This window comes from Camellia sinensis, chromosome 8 (genome assembly GCF_055761805.1).
Source record: "Camellia sinensis isolate YWXY chromosome 8, ASM5576180v1, whole genome shotgun sequence".
Taxonomy (NCBI): Eukaryota; Viridiplantae; Streptophyta; class Magnoliopsida; order Ericales; family Theaceae; genus Camellia; species Camellia sinensis.
Genome location: NC_138968.1, coordinates 50,068,428 through 50,094,257, shown reverse-complemented (window position 1 = coordinate 50,094,257; position 25,830 = coordinate 50,068,428).

Genomic DNA, 25,830 nt, shown 5'->3' with positions numbered 1-25,830 from the left:
CAAAGGAAGATTGGCTCATTTCATCACTTCAAGTATGAAATGAGCTAATCCACATTGTGTTCAAACACAACACTAGGTTGAACACAATGCAATGCAACAAAAACATGTAAACAACATGCAAGAATCATGCAATGCAACACAAGCATGGCAAACATGCAATATGACTTAAGCATGCAAACATGCAACTACATGGCATACTCAATGCAATGTGATATGATTAACTTAACAAAGCTAATGATATGCATGCACAATGCAATGCTACAAAGACAAATTAGCAATGTTAGGGACATGCATACTCAATGCAAGGCAAAATAACTTGGCATACACAATGCAAATAACCACATGGCATGCACAATGCAATGTAGGATGTCATACTACACGCAATGAACAATATGGCATACTCAATGCAATATACATAGCATACTCAATGGACTTAAACCAAAAGGGTAGACCTCAGTCATGCCCCAAATCAGTGGCCAAAATGATGAAATGAAGGCATAAAATGCAAAACAAGCATGCATGCCTAATGGTTCAAGAATTAAGGCATAAGATCACAACTCTCAAACATGAGCAAGAAGTGACAAATGCAAGTGTATGACTACACTATAAGCTCTGAAATCATGCATGGAATGATGCCAAATCAACCAAACGATGCAAGTATGGCATGCAAGAGGCTTAAAGCTTGAAGCAGCAAAAAGGGACTTACACCACAGCTATGCAATGCATGAAACATATGGCCAATACAACCCAAAACAGTCCTAGAGCATGCCAAAACAATGACAAAACATGCATGGAGCAAATCCAAAACAAGCTAGCATGAAGGGTCAAAACATGGAGTATGCAAGGCCAATTGCAATACAGCTATACAAAACATGAAGCATATGGCAACAACAACCCAAAACAGTCCTAGAACATGTCAAAATGAGTCTAAAACATGCATGAAAGGAAGCCAAAACAAGCTATCATGAAGGGCATAAGACATGGTGCATACAAGGCAAATAAGGTGGATTACACGACACCTATTAAGACCAAGCATGGGATGACTTAACCAACAAAAATCAGAGTTATATCATGGTAAAATAACCCCAAATAAGCATTGAAATGATGGCTCACAAGCTAAGGCACGAAGGCATACACAATGGTTCATGTTAAGGCATAAAGGGGCCAACCCTCCAACGCATTGAATGAGTGACAAATGTGAATACATGGACATGAAACATGAACTGAAATCACATTATGAATGATGCCAAATCATTAAAATAGTCCAAGCAATGCATGCTAGGAGACTCAATACACAAAGCTAACAAGCTAGATTGAACCAAGACTATACAAAGCAAGTCATTCATGACCAAGACAACATAAATCAGATCTTAAACATGCTAAAACATGAACAAAGTCCTCTTAGAGCTAAGCCAAAAGCATGCTAAAATGACATGTCAAAGCATGATGCATGTTAGGCTATTTCATGGAAATGTACTACAAGTGCATGGAGCATGCAAGGGGCTATTAAACCAAACCCTAACAGAGGTATGACATGGTAAAACAACACCAAGAACATGCTGAAATAGACTCAAATCAAGTTAGAATGACATGCTACTTCATGAAGCACACAAGATTAGTTTGTGTGATTTACACTACAAGTGCATTAGGCATGCATGGAGTGACAAAACCAAGCAAAAACAGTGGCATGCCATAGCAAAATAACCACAAATACATCCTAAGATATGGCCAACATAAACTTAACAAACATGCTCACACATGAGGCATTCAAAACAAGTAAACAAGACACAAGGAGAGGGGATGACACTCTCCTATTTAAGACTCCAAAACCATCTTTCCACCACTAAAAAATCCTTTGGATTTTAGTGGTAGAAAGGTCATGCAAGGGTTACAACAAGAGCCTAAAGGGATGGCTCAAAACAAGGCCTAACAAGACCTAAGAGGGGGGTAGATCACCCTAAACGAAAAAGTGACCTTAAACAAACTTTTTAAGCATGCAAAAAAAGAACTTTTTCCTTTAGAAATCTAAGCTTAAAACAGCATGCAAGAATGGCTAAAAGCTTAAGCAACAATGGGGGTTTTAAGGGATAGAAACTCACCATTGAAGACCTTCTTTAAAACTGCAGCTCCAGCAAGCTTTTCAAGCTCAAATCAACCCAAGAACACCAAAAACAACTTCAAGGAGCCTCAGCAACACAAGCAAGGTGTTTGAGTGTGTGTTTGTGTGTTAAACTAAGACAAAGCTACACTTTTGAAGCACAAAACAAGAACAAAGAGAGATATAGATACAAAGCTATATCTATAACTCTCAGCCCATTTTTTTTTGAACCTCTGAAATGAAGGAGGAGCCTCTCCTTATATAGAAGAAAGGCAATGCAAAGCTTTTTAAACAAGCTTGAAAAGAGCTTCATCCCTCCATATATGGAGGAGAGATGAGTGGAAACCAGCTGGCTCAAAAGATCTGGCGTGAAATCTGCTGAGACAAGGTGTTCTGCCGGCTATCAGCAGTGGCCGGCAATGCCTCATTGATGGCCGGCAGGCTTCATCAATAGCAGGCAGGGACAAAAGCATGGCCAGCAGTGGCAGAGAGTGGCTGGCAGTGCACTGTGAGAAACATGCTGAAAAGGCCAACACATGGTCCAAAAATGGGACAGAAAGGATACAGGGTTTGGAAAGCTCAAACCTGTGACGTTCCGTCGCGAAAGTCGAGTACTTGATGAGCAATCGAACTTGTGGCTGGATGTACCTGCAAGCACAACCAAGTCTTGAGGACGGTCAAAAATGGGGTGTCTACAGTTGCCCCTCTTTGACAGAACTCGAAAGTCACAAAGTGACGGGAGTGAATGTTAAAGCCTAGAGACGACCCATTTTTTACAAGGTCGAAGACTCAGGCAAACATTCTATATAACCAAACAGAGATGTGCCCGCATGCTGGGGCAAAATGCAAATGACAAGCACGATGCAAGAGCATAACTTATGATTATACAAAGAAAGTTGTAATGAAACATTTATGCAAAATAAGTACAACAATTTATGCAAGGTGACAAGTTGTAGAAATCTCACACGTTTCAACAGGAAGGATGTAAGAGAATTATACAATTCTCACTACGGCTCACGCGGAGAATACAATATCGTCGGGTTCGTCTGGTCGCACCAGCTTCAAATGAACCGTACATACAATATCGTGCCTGCACAAAAAGAGACTTTGGCAGATACAATATTGTAGAAACACATGTAGGTAGAACGTGCATAACAATGCAAGTGAAAATGTTGCATGACAATGCGAACGAAACAGGCGCATAACAATGCGAGTGGAAAAGTGCATAACAATGCAACTTCAGCGCAAGTAACGAGGGTGCATAATAGTGCAAGTAGCGCGTGGATAACAATGCGAAAGAAATATGCATAACAATACATGTAGACCGTGCGTGACAGCGCAAGATAAAGAAGTGAAAAACAACGCAAGTGACGTGCGTGACAGTGCAAGATAGATGTGCAAAACAATGCAAGTATAGTGTGGGTGACAGCGCAAGATAGAGAGATGCAAAACAATACAAGTAACGTGCGTGACAGCGTAGGATAGATGTGCAAAACAATGCAAGTAACATGCGTAACAGCGTAAGTTAAAGAAAGTGTGCAAAACAACGCAAGAAACGTGCGTAACAGCGCAAGTTAAAGAAAGTGTGCGAAACAATGCAAATAACGTGCGTAACAGTGCAAGTTAAAGATGGTGTACGAAACAACGCAAGTAACATGCGTAACAGCGCAAGTTAAAGAAAGTGTGCGAAACAACGCAAGTAACGTGCGTAACAACACAAGTTAAAGAAAGTGTGCAAAACAATGCAAGTAACGTGCGTAACAGCGCAAGTTAAAGATGGTGTGCGAAACAATGCAAGTAATGTGCATAACAACGCAAGTTAAAAAGGTGCAAAACAATGCAAGTATAGTGCGTGACAGCGCAAGATAGATGTGGTGCATTACAATGCAAGTAATGTGCGTGACAGCGCAAGATTGATGTAGTGCATTATAATGGAAGTAACGTGCGTGACAGCGCAATATAGTGCATTACAATGGAAGTAACGTGCGTGACAACGCAAGTTAAATGTGCAAAACAATGCAAGTAACGTGCGTGACAGCGCAAGTTAAATGTGCAAAACAATACAAGTATAGTGCGTGACAGCGCAAGTTAAAGAAGTGCAAAACAATGCAAGCAACGTGTGTGACAGCGCAAGTTAAAGAGGTGAAAAACAATGCAAGTAATGTGCGTGATAGTGCAAGATAGATGTACAAAACAATGCAAGTAACGTGTGTGACAGCGCAAGATAGATGTGCATAACAATGCAAGCAACATGCGTGACAGCGCAAGTAAAAGAGGTGCAAAACAATGCAAGTGGAGCGCGCATAACAATGCAACTAAAATGGGTGCATAACAATACAAGTGGAGCGCGTATAACAATGCAACTAAAAAGGGTGCATAACAATGCAAGTGAAAAGGTGCATAACAACGCAAGTAGAATGTGCGTGACAACGCACGTGAAGAGGTGCATAACAATGCAACTGAAAAGGGTGCATAACAATGCGGGTGGAACGTACGTGACAACGCAAGTGAAGAGGTGCATAACAATGCACCTGAAAAGGGCATAACAATGCAACTAAAAAAGGTGCATAACAATGCAACTGAAAAGTGCATACATGTTCTGTGCACAATAATCAATGCATATTCGATGCACTATGCTCAGTGAAAAAATGTGCATCCTGGTAAGACCGATTTAGTTGTGACCTCCGATTTACCTCTTGGAGGGTTACAATATATTTCAAAAAGGATACACCTCGTGCATGCCAACTGACGATGAGCTACGCATCGAAGACATGAGTTGAAACTTCCGCAGAAGCATTTTGAACTGAAAAGTGGGTTCTTCTTGCACTTTCTTCATTATACTTCCAAACCGCAGTTACTACCTTTCCTTCGTGGCCATGTTCACAACTTTCCCTATTCTCCAACGGGGTGACAGACTAGGTTGGTTCAGTATCCAGAATTAAGGTGCATACATGCTATCTCAACCTATGGGGCTTCCATACAAATTTCAAGTCGGGGATACACCCCTGGGTATTTAAACCAGACTTTAGTCTCGGAAATCCCGAATCTTTGCGTTCTAGGCAACAACCCTTTGAACTTTAGTTTCCACCGTCGCAGTTGGTCTCCTAGGAACTCATTGCAAACATAGCCAAGATGCCTCTGACAGGGAAATGGTGCTTAGGGAGAGCACTTCTGATCGCTATTCTGGCTTGAAGCAGGCTTGAGCTTGAGCTTGAGGTAGAGGCACACTCATACTTCGGAGCATTGACCAGACCTGAAGAGGTACATCCAGAATACAATCTCAGAATTTTCTAAAGTTGAAACACACTCAGATGTTTCGATTTTCGCTCTTTTCTTTTGCTTTGTAGTCCAGAACCAATATAGCTTCAGATAGGTCCTGGTTCTACTGTTCTTACATGACTTGGGTTGAACCCTGCGATTTTACGAAAGAACAAATCCTGTTTTGCACAAATACGGAGAATGGCACGGCACTCTGAGCACAAAACGATTTGAAATTGAGAAATGAGTTCTCGACCGGGTATTGAGCCTACGACTGAACACAGCGCACCACGACTCGACAAAGGAAAACAAAAGGTAAACAACCTAAACACATCTATTGACACTCAAAATGACTCAAAACAAGAATCGAGATAATCAAAACAACACACACGACACTCATACATATTCCAATGGCAAGAGACCTCTCAGTTTACGAGGAGCCAGTTTCTTCGAGTATTGTTTCCCACCCTTTTGTCATTTGTGATTCTCACATCACTTTGTCACCCAATCTCTTTTTCTCTGAAAAGCCTTTTCCTCACTCTTCTCTCAGCGCACATCTCTCTATTCTTCAATCTCTCTAATTTTTTTATCCCTCACCTGGGTGGTTGATGGATAAACAGAAAGTTGTGGGCTTTTACCCGTAGCATTCCGCTAGATTCTTCTTCTTCTTCTGCTCACAACAGTGAACTTTCCCATAGAGGGGTTGCGCTACAACTGGATGTGTAACAAATCTGCAGCGGACATCGGTTGATGATGCCCTTGGCCAGTTCGGATGTGACCAGACCTTTTCAAATAAGGGAGTGGAATATCCTGCTCTCTTTTCAGTTCGTGCTTTGTACTTGACTTGATACCTTGTTGCTCAAAGGATGAGAGAGCTTTCGGCCCTTTGCTATTTGCTTCAGTTGTGGCCTTTCTGGCAAGTATGTTAACAATGGGGAAAAGACAGAACACCTGACTCAACTGTGCCCCTAGTTCATCATTTTGACCATTTTTTATTTTTGCTTCTGCTAAAACAATTTTAACCAAAATGAGAGTTAGATTAACATGCTTGTTCGATTTTCTGATTTAAAATCATGCAAGTTAGGCTATGAACCCTAAAAATTTTCCTTTTTTGGGTCCAAGAAATGGTCCAGTTTTGGAAAAATGAAGCAATTTTTGAGAAAATTAGTCAACTTCATTAAAAATTCTCAAAACTTGTTTTTGCAAATGGCCACTGCTCGACCAACACGGAATCTACTCTTGAGATGCACAACCTCAGATCCAAAACAATGGAAAATTGCCCCTTGTCTGAATGGCACCGCAACGCACTGTAATCAGTCCTCAAGGTGGTGATCACAACTGAACTCTCAGATACAGAGAAGACAAAGATGATCAGAACCATTACATGGACACAATCGATTTGGAAGTGTTTATGGCTGAACTTCAGAATGAAGTTGCCTACATATCCCAAACATGGGAATCAAGCCTTACGTAGTTCCGGGATTAAGGTACACTCAGGCATTAACCTCTCGTTTTGCGCTCTAACTTTTGCCAAGTCCGCCCTTCCAGGTTTTCAACCTTGCGAGCTATGTTTTTCTTTTCTTTTCTATTCTTTTTTTTTTCTTCTTTTCTTTGTTCAGTTCTTTTCATTTTCTTTTGTTCTTTTCTTTGCATTTTTTTTTCATTTTCTTTTCTTTTCTTCTTTTTTTTTTCTTTTCATTTGCTCTAACTTTTGCCTGGGTCACCCTTCCAGGTTTTTGGCCCAACGAGCCTCTCAAGGGTAAAATTGTAGCTTTGTCAATGTCAAATGGTTTTGAGATCTCGAAGCCATCTGAATCCAGGAGAGTGGCTATTGTTCGCTGATGATGTAGGAATCCATCCAATGGGGGTTGAATTGCCCCTAGTGTTGTGGATAGGAACTCGGTTGTCCTTCAGTAATACTTTCTTCTTTCCTCCCTTCTGGGATTTGGCATTCTTGCTAGTCTTCATTGATTTGCAGAATGATCCATCTTTGACTCTTCGAGCACGTCTGATATTTTTTTGCCCCCAGTCCAAGGGGTGCTTCTGATTGAGCTTTGCAAGCTTCTTTTGACGACGTCTGACCTTCTTGATCTGACTTTCTTACCCCTAGTTCGAGGGTTGCTTCAAATCTGGCCTGACAGGCCTCACATTGATGTCAAACGACCTTATTGCCCCTAGTTCATGGGCTGCTTCAAATCTGGCCATACAAGCCTTACATTGTGGTTGACCGTTGAACATTCTGAATCCAAGTTCAAGGTTTAAAAGCAAAGGGGTCGAGTCTCGATGCTGAGAGCGATCCAATGCTATACAATCTCAAGAGCGATTCCACATAGGTTTTCGCAGGACCACGCAAAACATTTTTTGAAATCTTTTAAGAAAGCGACTAATCGCTCGTGCTGAAGACAGTGTAGAACCAATCTGGATCCAGCCAGGATCCTTCTCAGCACTCATATTAACAAACATGATCTCATTTATTAAGGGCTTAGCATGCCTCTCTTTCTCTCCATTGATCAAATTTTTGCAAATCTCGAGGAATTCCTTCCTCTTTGTTTTCATCACAGTGTTCAAAAAGTTTTGAAAAGCTTAGGTCAATGTAATGATTTAAAGGCGCAGAAAAGCAAGTAAAAAGCATTGTCGTTTCATTCAAACTTCTGGCACAACTGGCGCAAGGCAAAAGCAAACACAAGAGTGTGAAAATTACTGCTGTTTCATGCAGATCTATTGGCACAATTGGCTCCATGGCAGAAACAGACTCAAAAGAAAGTGAAAAGACAAACACAAAACAAGTAAGTGATATCCGAGGTAACACCTCCGAAATCACCCGACTCCAACAGAACAGGACTAACTTGATACAACAAGACAGACCTGACTGACTCAGTACAAAAAGACTGACTATATACAACGCAACAAGACTGACCCAATACCGAAGTCAGAAAGCTCAAAAACTAACATTCATAAATGCTCAAAATAATGCGTGCCATACGCCACATCTGGAGTAAACTGAGTGCCGCCCGCAGGTGGTTCGTCCCCTGATCACATCACATTATCCTCCAGGTTTACTGATTCAGTGACGATAGACTTTGCTAAGCTGGGTGGGAGGAAGACCCCATTATCAAACAAATCCTGTACTTCGTGGCGAAGACGGAAGCAATTGTCGGTGTTATGACCAGTTTGTTGATGGTACGCACAGTATTGGATAACGTCATGACTAGGTGGAAGACGACTAGGGAGAGGTCGAAGCTCGAGGGGTTTGAGATGCCCCTTTTCAGCAAGGATTTGAAAAGCCTTGGACAAAGGCATATAGAGGGCATGAAAGACCTTGTGACCTCGGGGTTGATACTTCGAGGTTTGTGGATTTTTGCTGGATGTACTAGCGAAGGGGTCAGCAGGTGCTGGCTTGGTCTGCTGATCTTTCTCGGGTGTAGAATTAGGGTTGGGAGGAATAGTTCTGGTACGACGGCTCTTATCCTGATTTTTCCCTTGGCTCAAACTGCCCTCGTTCTGAGTAACAAAAGTGTCATCCACAGTTTTTGTAGCAACTGTGAGCACTTGCTGTTTGTTCAGTTCCCCGGCTTTCAAAGCCTCAACAGCCTGCATAAGTTGTTCATTGGGATCAGTGTCCGCCTCCACCTTGTTCTTACCACTCTCCTTAGCTTGGTCGAAGGTTTGGGTTGCTATATTAGTGTGAAGTCCTGTTATTGTCGACATGTCATTGTCAGAACTTAGGATGGTTTCGGGTTGACTGAGTTCAATTACAATTCGCCCCAATAGTGGAGGCTCTTCCGGCATGAAGTTCCCGGCATGTGATATGATCGATGGCGGAGCCGACATTCCGAAGGCTAGATTAGCCACAGACTTCTGAAGATCGCTGATCATTCCCATCAGCTCAAAAATGGTGGGCTCACAGGTTTGGAATAATTGGGGTTCCCAGATTGGATGTGCGGCAGGTGACCTAGGTGGGCGTTGCATTTCAACATCTGTCTCACCCTGCATGGCGATTCCCTGGTTTAATGCTGCTGCCATGACCATAATTTCTTCTGAATTTTGCGTCATCACGAGTCTGCTGAACTGAACAGAGGTGATATGACTGGTGACTAACAGATCAGATGAACCAGTGAGCCTTGATTAGCCTTTCTTTGCCTTGCCTCAGCGAAGGAAAATACCAGCTGCTCTTGAACTGAATCTCTAACCTGACAAAGTCTATCAGCACAAATCTAATGAACCTCGGGGGATATTGGAGCCTTCTGAAGCTACGGTTCCAAGACTACCTTTCAAAAGAGAAAACCGGCAGCATCTCAGCTCAATTTTCACCAATACAGACATGAACATAGCTAAATGACTGTACTCATTACTGAATTCTGCCCAAAATTCTGCCTATAAACTGATACCCTCAGGTAAGACTGATTTCCCCAAAATACTGATGCCCTCAGGCCTGATACCCAGACTTGCAAATTGATACATGCATTCCCTGTAGAGGCGCACTCTAAAAGCACATAGCAAGCAAATGAGGGCCAAAACACCCCTATGGTGGGGTAGGGTTTCCCTGTCCTATTTTCGTCAAGAACTAGGGTTTCACTACACACACAGCGATTTCAAACAACCTATAATCGGGTAAGCAACCTGTCCTAGCTTGGAATGGTCACTACGGTTTCCGATATGCACTAGGTCGAACGGTCAAAAAAGGTGCCTCGGTAAAAATTGAGGTTTGTGTTCCCATCGTAGCAGAGCCCGCAACCAGTTAGCCTTATGGCACGCTTCTCGAAGTGAGCCTCCGGCAAACCGTTCAGGAATAGCATACGGCAAACACGGTGTCCTAGGCGCACCAATGCAAATGCAATGCAAAGAAACACATAAGTGTAGAAAAAACAAGATATCATGAGTTCGAGTCAAGTTCTCTAAATCCTCAGCAGAATCGCCAGAAACTGTAGATGTGCCTGAGCGTCCCGGCTCCGCGCGCGAAATGGCGTGAAATCCGTGTTGTTCATTAGGCTGCACTACAGTTTGGACTCATGTCACGGTTCTGAATCTAATCTCCCAAAGTGCAATGCAAGACCAATAAATCACCAAAGAGTCCAAATCCGGCAAATCGTTTTGGAAAACTGATTTTTATAAAGAAGTACCAAACATGGACTGCTTTGCCAGATATAGAGTCGCCACCTAAATATTTTGTTTTGGGGGAATTTAGGAAACCCTGACTCGTGCCTAAGGCCACGTATCCGTCATCACCAAAGTTGCCTCGGCTTGAGAACTTGGGTATGAGAGGGGAAGGTCATGCAATGAGCACCCCTGCTCGCCCGATCAAAGATCGGCCTTTACTAAGCATGATATTTTGTTTTTGAAAATACATGTGTTTTTATTCCGGTTATTAGCTAGAATTACCATGTGATGCTCACAACACACAAGTATAAACTAGATCGCCTAAGTTGGAACAAAACATCTCATGTTTGTTTGAAAATGGTTTGAAGGTGCTACTCGCAAGTAGGCTAAGACGTGGATTTTGCCACCCTCAAGTGGGCTTAGAAAAACATGATTTTGCCACTCTCAAGTGGGCTTAAACCTCGCATTTCTATGAATTGTTCCAATTCAAGTAATCTAACTAAACACTTAAGCAGTTAGCTTCATGGTAAGCATGCTGTCGTGGCAAACATGCTATCATGGAAACACTTATACTCATGTAAGATGCTAAAGCATAAAAGCTTACCTAGTAATCTGAGCCCAAACAAAAGCTAGTTAGTAATCAAATGCATGATCCTAGCTCATGTTAAGATGGCTAATGCAACGCATGCAAAAATGCAACTAGAAATAGGCTCGGCTATTCTAAAATGGCATGTGAATGCTATACTTGATACATGTATTCAAATTGGAATTAAAATACAATGCAGTTAGTATAATGTGCCGAGCTCGGTGCATGCAAGACAAATGAATGGATGCACGCATGCAAAGCATAAGGTATGCTAATTGAAAATGCCCTAAAACTAACCATCAAAAGCGGTTAAGTAAAAGGGAGAAAGACGTGGGGTTGGAAGACATTCACACACTCACGCATACTTATTACAAAATTCACCCTCTCAACGGAGGGTCCGAATGAATAAGCTAAGCTACATCTAAGCTAAGCTAGCTAACTAATCTAATAATCTAATTAGACTAATTATTACATAACACAAATTGAATGACTAGCTTTGTTTCTAGAATTGGCTACTGGTTCCATATCTAACACCAAAAAGTCAACAGGAAAGTAAAACTTATCGACTTTTACTAGCACATCCTCAATCATGCCACGTGGCACTTTGAGGGACCGGTCAGCCAACTGGAGAGTAACAGTAGTGGGCTTCAACTCGCTAAGCCCAAATTCTTCGTACATAGAGTATGACAACAAATTGACACTAGCCCCTAAATCTAATAAGGCCCTATCAATGAAATGGTCCCCTATAATGCATGCAATGGTTGGGGTACCAGGATCTTTAAGCTTGGGGGGTGTGTTATTCAACAAGATGGAGCTTACTTGCTCCGTGAGTATGACCTTTTGGGACACATGTGTCCTAGATTTACGCTTTTGCGTACAAAGGTCCTTTAGAAATTTAGTGTAGGAGGGTACTTGCTTAATCGCCTCCAACAGGGGGAGGTTGATTTTTACTTGTTTAAAAACCTCCATCATTGTTTCCATGGATTCTGCCTTCTTATTAAAAGGGGACGATATATCAAGGCATTGGGGAAAGGGTGCCTTGGGCTCATGTGAAGTGCTAGGGACTGTAGACACCCCATTTTTGACCGACCTTAAGACTCAGACGTCACCAATTGAGTGCTTGGTGATGTTGCATATCGCGCTCGTTCAAAAGTCTCAGAGTCGCGGCCGTGAGCCCTGCCTCCTAACTCCCGAACCTTCTTTTGTACCTTGCCTCGGTTCGCGAACCAGACTCGATTTTCTCTGTTTCTTTTCCTGAGGGGAGGGAGAGGTCCCGTAGACCATCTCTCAGTGGCCGTGGGCTACATTTCGTGGTCGTAGGCCATTTTGCCCGTTTCGGAGCCCGGTTCCCGATTTTCGGAGTCGTCAGGCCGTGTGCCTCGGTTCGAGACCGCCTAACCACTTCCATTTGCTCCGGTTTTTGGCATGCATCTTATTTACTCCCTTTCGAGGGACACTGTGGTACGAGAGACCAACTTCGTGGTTGAGCACCACTCCCGATGCCTAACAGCCCACTTTCGGGGCCCCAAACTGCGTGTTTCGGCTCCCGAACCTTCATTCTGCATTTTTGGGCTTTGACCCGAACTTGAGATAGTCATATTTTGAGCTCCTTTTCATGTTTGATTAAGGACCTCTTGATGTTTGACATCTCCATCTATCACTTGCTTCTTTACCCCTCCTTTTTTCCCTTTTCTTGCACGATAGTTTAGGCCTACGTGTATTTATTTTCGTGGCTTGATGTAAACTACAAAGTTCCTTGTTTTGAACCCCTTTTCAACTTTGTTGAAGGGATCTTGGCCATTTGGGACCCGCAGCTACCACTTCCCTCTTTGTCTCACCCTTTTGTCCTTTTTGGGGGGAATTTTGAATCCGAATTTCCCCCCCCTTTTTTCCCCCTCTTTTTCCACCCCTTTTGCCTATATATACAGCACCCCAGGTCTGTATTAAGGGTTAGAAATTTTTGTCTAGAGCTCCTACATTATATATATCTCTCTCTCTATATTCCAACCATCAAAACTCCAAGTTCCCTACACCATTTCTTCACCATTCCTTCACCACCACCTAGCACCACCACCACCACTCCATACCAGCAGTTTGGAGGTCATTTCCAGAGGCAAGGAACATCTTTTTCTCAAGCCAAGAGGTTGCTAAAGACTAGTCTTCAAGGGTGAGTCTCGTTTTTCCCTTTTTTTGCTTTTTTCTTGGTCTATATCTTAGCCCTTCTTGCTTATACATTTGAGCTCCGACCAAAACTGAAAGTGGCCATATTTTGAGCTTATTTTCATCTTTCATTAAGGGTCTTACCCTATTTGGGACCTCCTTGTTGCACTTGCTTCATTACCCTCTTGTATGCCATCTTTCTTGCATGATATTTTTGGCTTGTGTGTGATATGTTTTGAGGCATGTTATAAACTTTAAGTGTGATTATTTTGAGCACTTATTCAACATTGTTGAAGGGCTCATCACCATTTGATATTTCCATATGCCACTTGCCATTGTAGCCCTCTTTCCCCCCTTTTTTTGCATGATTTATTAGCCTATGGTGTTTTTGTTTTTGGACCTTGATTCGAACTGAAAGTGGTATTTTTTTGACCCCCTTGTCATGTTTCATTAAGAATATTTTTCTGTTTGGGGCATATTTTGTATACTTAGTGTTGTAACCTTTTTTGGGCCTTATCTTGCATAGCTTTTTGAGCATACTTGTGTCTGTTTTTAGGGTTTTTACAGTTCTGTAAAACATCATATTTTTGGCCCCTCTTCAATATTGTATAAGGCCCCTAACCTGTTTTGGGTCAGCAGTTGTGAGTTGCTTCTTTGTCTCATATTTAGGGCCATTTTTGCATGCTAGTTTTGCCCTATTTATGTTTGCTGTTTGGCCATGCTTTGAACTGTAAAAATGCTTATTTTGGGACTGCCTTGTTTCTGTCTTCACACTTCACGTTCATACAATGCATGTTTGGCATAGCTATAGGCCATTTCGGGTGCCAAATTTCATGTTTCGGGACTATTCCGTGCATCGGGTGTTATTTTACCACATTTCGGGGCTGTTTTGCATCATTTATCGCCTCTGAAATTTTCATGCTTGTATGCCATACTTCATGTCTCATTAGAGTGCCATTTTGTGCCTTAGGGTCGATCCTCGGTTTGCGTGCACGTGTGCGCATTTCGAGGCATCTCATTTTCATCTGATGGCCTCTTATGTGAGTATAGCTGAGGCTCTCTCATGTTAGTATAAGTCCATGTTGCATCCTATATGCCATTTTAGCCATATTGCATTGCATATGCCATTGCCTCGGTTTGCGTGCCCGTGTGCACGCGTTTCGAGGCACTTCATTTTCATCCATCGGCCTCTTATGTGAGTGTGGCTGAGGCTCTCTCATGTTAGTGTAAGCCCATATCATATTTCCATGTCATTTGCATTGCGTATGTCATTTTCTCGGTTTGCGTGCCCGTGTGCACGCATTTCGAGGCATCTCATTTTCATAGCACTGTGCATGCTAGGCTGTATCTTAGTTGCATTCATGCATGTCATGCATATTGCATTTTGTTCGGAATAGGAGTTAGCCCGGGCGCGAGAAACGAGGTGCATTTCGTACTCTGAGTGACGGAACGCGTCTCAATTCCCCAGTCACCGACACTCCGGATCATCCATGATGGAGTTAGGTTTTGTTGTGTTTTCATGCACATTCATTCTATATTGAATTGTGCAATTCGGCTCCTCGGCCATCATGCATTGATATGCGTGATTGGTGGCATGAGGATCGAGGCATGCATATATTTGTGAAATACATTGCTATGCCCCTTTCCTGCTCTCTGATGCAGCAAAAATCAAGAATCAGCAGTCTTCCGAGGCTTGGCGCGCATTTCAAGAACAAGTGCAAAACAGAGGCTAACTGGGGCATCGCCATGGATTTCCGCGCAAAGGCAACCCGGACATGCATCATTCATCACCCGGAGAAGAGTCAAGGCAGTCCCTGGCTTGCACGCCAGTTTTACAGCTTTCTTAGTTAATTTGTAAATTAATTAGGAATTTGTACATTATTTGGACTGTAATATTTATTTGGACTGTACTATTCTTTCATTCGGGACTGTATATTTATTCGGACCCTCTGCGCGAGGGAAAAACTGTAATAAGTGTGCGTGTGTGTGATGCATGTCTTCCAACCCCACGTCTTTCTCCCTTTTATTTATCCGCTTATGATGGTTAGATTAGGGCATGTTTCAATTAGCATACAGTATGATAGCATGTTTGCATTCATTCATCTGTTTTGCATGCACCGGGCTCGGCGCATCATACTAACTGCATTGTATTTTCAATTCCAAGTTGAATACATGTTAGCTGTAGCATTCCATATGCCATGTTTAGAATAGCCGAGCCTACTATAGTTGCATTTTGCATGTGTTGCATTAGGCATTTCTGTATGTTTAGGACCATGCATGATTTCTAACATAGTTTCTGTTTTGGCTTGGAGTACTCGGTAAGTTTTATGCTTTAGCATCCTTGCATGCGTGTGAGTGACTGCCATGAATAGCATGCTTACCATGAGGCTATTTGCTTATGTGATATAACTGCCTGAATGCCTGTGGGTGAAGGTTGGGTTATTTGGATTGGAACAAATCATCAAATGTGTGTTTTAAGCCCACTAGATAGTGGCAAAAATCATATTTTTCTAAGCCCACCCGAGGGTGGCAAATCCACGTCTTAGCCTACTTGCGAGTAGCACCATCAAACCATTTTTTTTTCAAACAAACAAACATGAAATGTTTTGTTCCAATTCAGGCGATCCAGTCTATACTTGTATGCTGTGCGCATCACATAGTAATCTAGGCTAATAACCGGAATAAGAACACACAATGTTTTTAAAAATAGATATCATGGTTAGTAGAGGCCGATCTTTGATCGGGCGAGCGGGGGTGCTCACAAAGTGACCTTCCCCAATCGTACCCAAGTTCCCGAGCCGAGGCAACTTTGGTGATGACGGACACGTGGCCTTTGGCACCGAGTCAGGGTTTCCTAAATTCCCTCATAAAAAATATTTAGGTGGCGACTCTGTATCTGGCAAAGTAGTCCATGTTTGGCACTTCTTTCAAAAAAATCTGTTTTCTCAAAACGATTTGCTGGATTTGGACTCTTTGGTTCAGATTAAGAACCGTGACAATTTGAGAGTCCGAGTTGTAGTGACCCCAAATGAACGGAACGGGACTTAACCCTCCCGGGGCGCTCAGGGACGTCTACAGGGACTAAGTCATCCCTCTTAAGTGTTTCCCTCTCACCCTTGCTCTCATTGGGTGTACCACCATGGTCACCCTTCTTAGCGCTAGCTGCATCAAACACAACTGACTAAGGCTCTAACTCCTTCCCTCTTCTCAAAGTAATCACCACTTGCATCTGCTCATGGTGCTTTCTATTCCCACCCGAACTCTCTGCCCCGTATTGTCCCTTAGGGTTGGCCACAGTTTGACTTGGTAATTTTCCCTCATCTCTCCTATTCATGTTGTTAGCCATTTGACCCAATTGGTTCTCTAGCTTGGCAATGGAGTGAGTATGGGAGTGAACTACTAGTGCTAACCCCTTAAGTTCTAAGAGAACTTTTAACACCTTAGTCTCAAAGGCCGAGTTGCCTTGAGGAACATGCGGGGGTTGTGGTTGCCAGTACAGTTGTGGGGGTCGATAAGGCTGCGGTGGTTGGTAGGATGATTGGTTGGCAAAATTATTAAAATTCTACCTTAGTGGTGGAGGATTGTAAGAAGTGCCTTGTGAAGGAGGTCTCCATGAAAAATTGGGGTGATTTCTCCATCCGGGGTTATAGGTATTGGAATATGGGTCATTACCAAGGTTGGAGAATCCTTGAGCCGCATTCACATGCTCTTGGACTAACTCCGGAAATTATGATGCTGAAGGGCACTCACTCAAGTCATGAGCAGGGCTCGCACATATAGCACATCCCTCGTGAAATTGAGGCTGATCTTGCTGTGTAGGGGCATGTCCCACAGATAATAATTAGTCCATTTTGTGAGACAATGCCTCTACTTGTTAGGCTAACTCTAGGTTTTGCCCGACCTCATAAATGCCTCCTCTCTTTGGGGCTCCAACTACTGGTTGCCGGACATGCTGGGCTGCAAAGGCATGGTGAAGGGAATTATCACTTAGGTTCTCAAACAATTGCCATGCCTCGGCATCATTTTTGGACATGAATGTCCCACCACAGGATGAATCCACCATTTGGTGGTGCGGCTCAGTTAAGCCATAATAAAATGTTTGAACAAGTTGCCAATCAGGCACTTGGTGGTGGGGACACTGTTGGAGAAGGTCACGACGTCTTTCCCACGTCTCATGAAATTGCTTGCCATCAATTTGAGCAAAATTGGTGATTGCTCGCCTAAGTTGGTTGGTTTTACCTATGGAAAAGTACTTCTCCAAGAACCGTTGCTGTAATTGGTCCCAAGTTGTGATTGGATTAGCAAGTAAGGAATTCAGCCAGTGTTTGGCTTTATCCTTTAATGAGAATGGCAACTATAGCAACATTAAGGCCTTATTTGTGAAATTTTAGATCCTCACTGTCGAGCAAATTTCTAGAAGTTCATTCAAATGTTTGTAAGGATCATCATGAGCTAGTCTATGGAATGATGGGAGCATTTGTATGGTGCTGGACTTAATCTCATAATGAGCAGCAGTGGTGTTGGGTAATTGGATGCATGATGGTGATGTATATGCAGTGGGAGTGAAATAATCCTTAAGGGTCCGGTTGGGCATATTCGGGACATTTGGGTTTTCCATCTCTAATGGATCAAAGCATGCATATGAATATTCAAGCCTAGGAACATGAGCAGAGGCTCTAAGTCTCCTAAGAGTCCTTTCTAGTTCAAGGTCCAAACTCCACAATTCAGGGCAACAAGAACGGCTCCCGTGCATACTCACACACACACACACACACACTAAGTTCCGACTCTGTGCACTAAGTATGAAAGCAAAATACCAAAGGGAGAAATACTCACAGAGATTTAATGAAAATGTTGTACTCGTCTTGCGGGTGCTTGACGTGTAGGCGTTGTCTCCAACCTCCAATTGAGCTTTGTCTTTCTTTGTAGCACTTTGGTGCCTTGCTTGCGAGCGTTTGCTCTTTTTTTTTAAGCACTTTAGTGTTGCGGTTTGTTTTTTTTTTGTTTTTAAGCTCGGTTGGCTCCGCTTGCACTTCAGTGATAGCTTCCACTTTCAAACGCTTTGCACACTTAGCAACACGAAAGCATAAAATCCTAAACTAAAAAATTAAAATAAGAATATAACTTTAAATTAATTAATTTCGCCAGGAGTCCCTGGCAACAGCGCCAAAATTTGATGGGTCGTTACACACACCAAAATTAAATCACTAAACTATACCAAATTCTTTTAGAATAATGGCAAGTCCACGTATCGATCCACAGGGACAATTGTGAAATTAAACTAATTTAATTGTTAAATTTCTAAATTAATTTTGATGAAAAGATTGATTGTTCATAACCTAATTTAATAACAAATAAATTAAACTAAGTAATTAAATTATCAATTATAAATAAAATTGAATTTACTGATTTGAGGAAAAACCTAGGGCAATGAGTCTACCACTAGTTACGTAAATAGGGTTTCAAATTGAAAACAATTATGTTATGGTTCGAACGGAATAATGCTTTGCAACTACAAGTTCAAAATATTTAACAAGCAAATCATCACGTTCAATGTACGAGCACGAACCATCTCAAGTAGTACGAATCGTTCACTCTAAACTAAGGTAGTGACACGACTCGTCTCTCGTAGTATGGTTCGTCTCATACCTTGAATGTGAAAGAATAGAAAACTCTTGTATGAAAAACATTCAACAATCACAGAAATCCGAATATTTGAAGAAATAATGAAAAATATATATATAAAACTTCTAAAACACCATACAATTGTTCAAACCTTTACATAATTGAAAATCAAAAAGAAAACCTAATTACATGACTAGGGTTTTATCAAAACTCTAGAAAAGAAGACTAGCCACTCATGGAGGAGTGGGAAGAGGAAGAAGATGAGGAAGAAGACCCCATGGAAGTGTCCTCCAAGCTTTTTAGAGAAAATCACCTCTTGGAACCCTAGCCTCTCTTTCCTTGCTAAAACAATTTCAGAACCCTAATTCAGCCTTTTTCTTGCCTATTTATACTTCTGCTGTTTTTCAAACAGGTTTAAAACATCGAGTCCGTTTTCCCAGAAAAGTCAACGCACGTGCGGAAAAAGTCCACGCACGTGCGAGAATCTGTTTTCTTTCCAAATTCTGTCGTTTTGCCCATTTTATGCTCTAACTATATACAACCTGATTGACATTAAACACACATAAAATATATAGTTTGACAAGCAAGTAAAGTTAATAGATCCTAATTAACGGCCTCAATGTTGCACAATTCGGCCTTAATCAAGATCCATCCTTGCATCACATATTGAACTTCTCGCGTAGTCACTCCAAAAACTGCTCGTATTTGCTTACAAGAAATGGACTTTCGATGGGTGCATTTTTGCTAGAAGTTCTTTCTAAAAGGGACTGGCTTCTCTCCGGTATTTCATCAGACTGGAGAGGTGCTTTTTGGCCTAGTAGGTCCATTTTTGGGTCCTATTTTGATAATCTGAACTGTTCACATTTTAAAATCCATCGAGTATATCATCTATGTAAAAAATCAATTCGATCAGATAATGGAAACCATGTATTTGGATCAATTTTGTATGGCAGTGAAAAAATAAATGATTCATGCAAAGTTGATCTGAACACGTGTTTTCCATTATCGAATTGAATTTTTTTTTTTTACAGGAATGATGTACTTGACGAATATTAAAATATGAATATTTTGGATCATCGAAGCGAGGCTCAAAAACAGACCTAATGGGTCGGATTGAACTGTCCAGTTCGATGAAGAATTAGAGATAGTCCAATCCCTTTTAAAAATCTCTAACTTATGGGTCCAAGAAGACCATTAGGAAGTTACGCCAAACACCCTCTAAGTTTATCATTCAATTTTTAAAAATTATCTCTTTTACTGTTTAATTCTTGTAATTGGCAACTTAAATTTCTATTACTCTAATAGTATTTTATCATCACCTAAGAAAATATTAAAATCTATTTTATTAAGGCAAAACTCGAATCGGTGGTTCATATTCCTAACCACATACAATCCTTACATTAGAAGTCAAAAGATACATTTTGAACTAGGTTCACAAGTCTTGGCATGCTTGCATTCACAGCACATCGTTGCCTATGCGTTTGCTATCATTTTTGAAGTGCAAATAGTGTCATAATTTGCATATGGCACATCTCTTTTTGAAAGTGTGTTTTGTAACATTATGCATATCGTATATATATATATATTATTAAAAGTAATGTTTTTCCCATATTTGAGTGACACATTATAAATTTGAAACCTAACTACAAAATCCATATCACAAACCCACAAACCCCAATTTAAATTCCACACTACTTTTATTAGAAGTCCAATTTGAAACCTAACTACAAAATCTATATGGATTATATTTTGAAAATCTTCTCCATATCATTCTATACAATCACAACACGCCAGAGAAAAACCTGCACAATTGTTGGACTCCACAATTCTAGGGTTCTCTTCATCCTCCACGTCTCTCTCTCTCTCTCTCTCTTCCTAAGCCCTGTCTCTCTCTTCCTAAGTCCTGTCTCTCTCAACTCTTTACTTTATTTCAATGTTTTTTTTTTATTTTTTAATTTTGTTGTTTGTTATTCGAGTTAAAATGCATTGACTGATTTCAGATCTATGTGCTTGAAATTTTTAGTCAAAGCCTTGATTTTTTTTAATTAATTATATCTATTTGACTCTTCTCATATTTTGCTATTTTGGTTTGTCTGGTCTGCTTTGTTCTAAATAACTTTGATTTTTTTAAGAAATATTCTCATTCTATTAGCAATTTTGGAAAATTTGATGAACTAGAAAAATTATTCAAATAGTAATTGGTGATGGACAAGGTATTCTTATAAAAGGGAAAAAATTTGACAGTGTTTACACCTGTATACACTTAATATAGCAGAGTAAATATATATAATACACACACATATATAGTGTGTATTGAGAAGCTCATGAGAGTTATCAATGACTCAGGCTCAGCCTTAATTAATTTTTTTAATATACCATTTTGTAGTCAATATGTATTGACAGCAAAATATGCTTCAGGTTGTTAATATATATGGTATATATTTAGCATATATATATGGTATACATTTAGGCTATAATTTAGGCATATATATTAGGGATTGATTCCTTGTATATAAGAGTCCTTATACCTTTATTCAATATACAATTAATACATATTTCTTTCTACCAATCTAATATGGTATCAAAGCTCTAGGTTCTAAAATTATAGCCCTCTTTCTTTTCTTCTACTACTTAGTCCCCCTACACAGTGGTACTACAACATTAATTCAATCACCCAAACACTTTATTTTCTCTGTGTTCCAGCACTATTTTGTCATTATTTTTTTAACCCAAAATTTTTCCTTTTAGCATCAAATTGATCAGAATCTTCTCCCGATTCCAACGGCACTGACCTCATCACCAGAAACTCTCTCACGTGCCCTCACGAGCCGTTTTCATGATCGGTTCGTCAACCGTTTCCATTATCACTCTCATACGCACCCCCACGCATGCACAACCACGCCAATTGCTCAACCGCTCAGCCGTAAGCCATCAACCACTATTTTTGCCCATTCTGTTCAATTTCTGCTCATTCTATTCAATTTCAGCCTATTTTTTGGGTAGTTTAACTTGGTTCCCACCTAATTTGGACCTTCTGAATCCACTAGTGCACTCTATTTTTGCTAATTCTATTCTTATAGCACTGTTCCTATCTGTTTACTTCACCAAATCACAGTTATGGATCATCATGATGCTTCCCATCCAATCTCTGTTATACATGATGGTTCCAACTATGTGTTAAACCAATGAAACAGCTGCCAAACACTCATCATGTGGACACAATTCTTGTCACTCCTCAATCACTGAGTTTTTTTTCACTAACCACCCAGCGGCCCACTACTTGCAATTATTGTTAGAATCAGGGCCTTCCTTCTGCTCATCCTCTACTTTATTTCCCAGTCATATCTTGTCGGTACTGCAACAAGATTACTCATAATGATCTGCAGCAAGATTGCTTTTGCAATCTCATCTACTACTTGTCCCTTCTCTCGTAGTGCTTCTTTCGTTCACAACGTCCCAGGAATTAGTTCAAATCTCTGCTTGCTCATAGCACTGCTGTAGCAACCTTTAAGTAGTTTTCTAAGATTTGACTGCTCCTGTCTTTTTCCAAACTGATGTTGAGGCTATGTTCAAATAGTTTATCACCACCTCTGATACCTTTCCTTCTACTGCTCTGTCTGTGACTTCAGATAGATCTTCATGGTGTTTTGACTCAGTATGTTGCAATTATATGATTTCTAGTTCTACTATATTTTCTTTTATCTCTTCCTCTCCTTATATTTCCTTAATTCATACTGCTAATGGTTCTCTTATGTCTGTAAGTCATGTTGGTTCTGTTTCCATCTCTCATTTATCCTTATCAAATGTTTATCTTATTCTTCCACCCACTTTAAATTTTATCTCTATTAGTCAATTGTGTGAGCTTGGTCTAACTGTCACATTTTCTGCTAATGGTTGTTTGGTACAGGACCCTCAGACGGGACAAACTCTTGGGATCGGCCATAAGCATGGATGTCTCTATAAGCTCATCTATCTTCATGTTCTAGACTCCACCCCATTAGCTGCTCCTATATCTGCTTCCATCATGTTGTAGACAACCCATTTTTGACCACCAGCAAGACTTGGGCGCTTTATTCTGAGCACTTGATGATGAACGTTACACATTGTCAATGGTTTGAATTCTCAACGAAGGAATCTGAATTTGAGCTCTAAACAATCCCAACCTTCCATATCCACATTGTTTTTACCTTAGAAATCGATTTTTGAGCACTGTGCCAACCTAAATTGAGCCTGAAATAGAGGAACAGGTGGATCACATTGGGGCCCAGCCATGCCTCATTTGGGCTCGACCGTGCCTTTTGGGTGATAAACACTGTTTTGGGCGGGAATCCGCCAGTTGTTTATTTTTGAAGATATTTATGATCTATTTAGCTCAAACTCTATAAATACGAGCTGATGCCTCTGTGTTGGGGGTTAGAAAATTTTCAAAGAACCAAAAACACCTTTGAGAGCTCCTTCTTCCCTTGCAAGCTAACTTTGTGTTCTTATATCATCCTTGAATCATATACATACATCATATATATCTTTAGAGCTTAAGTTTGGAGCCTTGGTTGTGACATAAAACCACAATTCAACCTTGAGAGTGCTCTAGGATCAAGTTTGGTTTACATCCAAAGCTTTCTCTCTTCCAGAGGCATAAACTTGCCACCTTCTTCCTTGCTTTCATTTCAATCTTTTTCAATTTCTATCTTTTCCTTGTGTTTTCATACTATTTTGGATCCATTCAAAGTGCTGGAACTTGGGGTTAAAGAGCTACCAAAGGTAGAGAGGCTTAACACCCTTTCTTACACCTTATCCCATAGCTCATCTCTTTTGTTGTTCCACTCTTTTTTTTTGGTTTACATACTAATTTTCAGAGTTTAAAAGGGCTGGGAAGTATGGTTTAGAAGTCCCAAAAGTGGAGGGGTAGCCACCCCTTCTTAGTCTTGCTTACTAGTTTTGTATTTCTTTGTTTTTACCTAACTTTTGTGCTTTCTTAAACATGGTTTTAGCTACTATTTTTTTTTAACATTTTAGGGTTGTTTTAATTCATTTAATTAGTTTATGCTTTGCATACTTTGCTCGTTGTGGTGTAAGTCCTCATGACTTCGGTTGTTTAGGCCTTAAACATCGAGCCATTTGAGTTGATAGCCTTCTTTACCTTTCTTTTCATGTAAGAGTCCCACTTTTGTAATGATCAACTTCACATAATCATCTCTGCACCCTCCCTCCTTTCTTGATTTTCTTTGTTTGAGAGTCATTTCAAACAAGTGTTGTTTAAGACATGCAAAAGAGACCCCCCAATGCTTAATGGTTTAATCTCTTTGGAGGTTCATTACCAAGGCATCACATCTCTCTCATGTCAAGAACAACTTCTTGTTTGACACTTCCTTCCATTTAGTGGACTTAATTCTCATTTTTGGACAAAATGATTAAGTAATGGAAAGGTAAGTTAAAAAAAGGATAATAAAATCGGCTTAAAATCGATTAAACCGACTTAAAGAAGATTAATAAAATTGGTTGGATTCAGTCGGATGTTATGCCGAGTCCATCGCGTCAAGAGTCATCACATATTAAATTCATGATGTTTGATGTGTGTTTACTTCCTTCCTTGAACTAACATCATGATTGGAATGAGGGGTGGTATGTTTTTTTTTGCATTAATTAATTTTTTTTTGTCCAAACCGTGTCTAAAACCATCATGCGATCAACTTGTGATCATTGATGGTTTTGAAACCAAATCCGTTCTTCTTTTAAGTTTCTCCATGAAAGAGAAGAGCATAAGGGACAAACATGGCTTAGAAAGGCTCTGTTTGCACTGTTTTCACCTCAGAGCACAAAAACATTTTTCTGCAAGAAAATAGGGCACGACCGGACTTGTTTGGACCCGGCTGGGCCTCATTGGGGGCCGGCTGGGCTCTAATGTTTGGTAAACAGAGTACTTTTGGAAAAAACAGAGGGCAGTGGCTGAGGGTGAAACAGAGCAGATTCTTAGAGAGCAAACAAGGCAGTTTCTAAAAACCGTCTTCATCAACGCGCATACGATCCTTGTGCATTCTTATTGTTGTTTCTATTATTGTTGTAATATTGTCATTCATATTCTTGTTATAATATCTTCGTTGTAGTAAATTAGATAGCTAGTTATTCGTGCATATATTATTCATTTGGGTTTGTAATAGTTAGATTAATTCGGGCACTCGGACATTCGGACCCTCTTGTATGAGGGCAAAATATGTAATAATTGTGCATGTCTTCTAACCCCCATTTCTTTCTCCATTTTATTTACGCGCTTATGATGGGTAGCATAAAGCATTACGTTTCTTTAGCATTTTCCATAATTTGCATCCATTCATCTTGCATGCATTAGGATCGGCTCATCATTCTGACCAATGTCCATTTCAAATTCTTTACTCGAATACGTGTTTTATCGCATGCATTGAATTGACTCAGTTACCTTGCTAGTAGCCGATCCTATTACATTGCATGATTGTATGCGTTGCATCAATCATATTGCATTGATTAGGAACATACATTTCTTCTAATTATTTTGCTTTATTTGGCTTGCCTTTGAGTACTAGGTGAGCATTTCTTGCTTTAGCATATTACATTGTATATTTGTGTTGCCATACCGAGAATGTTTTCCATGAGGCTAAGTGCTTAAGTGATATACCTATTTGAATGCCGGTGGATGAAGGCCTTTTTATTTGAGTTGGAATAATTTGACTAAATACGAGCTCGCTTTTTTAAGTAACACGTATTCAAAACAAACATAAAATCAATGCGTTCCAAATTTTGTGAATTGGTTTATACTTGTGTGCCTCACATAGTAAAAATAGCATAATAACCGAAACAAGAGCATATAATATAAATAAAAACACATCATGATTAATAGAGGTCGATCTTTGATCGGGTGAGTGAGGTGCTCAAATCATGACCTTCCCCTCTCATACCTAATTTCCCGAGCCGAGACACTTTGGTGATGACGGACTAATGACCTTTTTGGCATGAGTCATAGTTTTCTTAAATT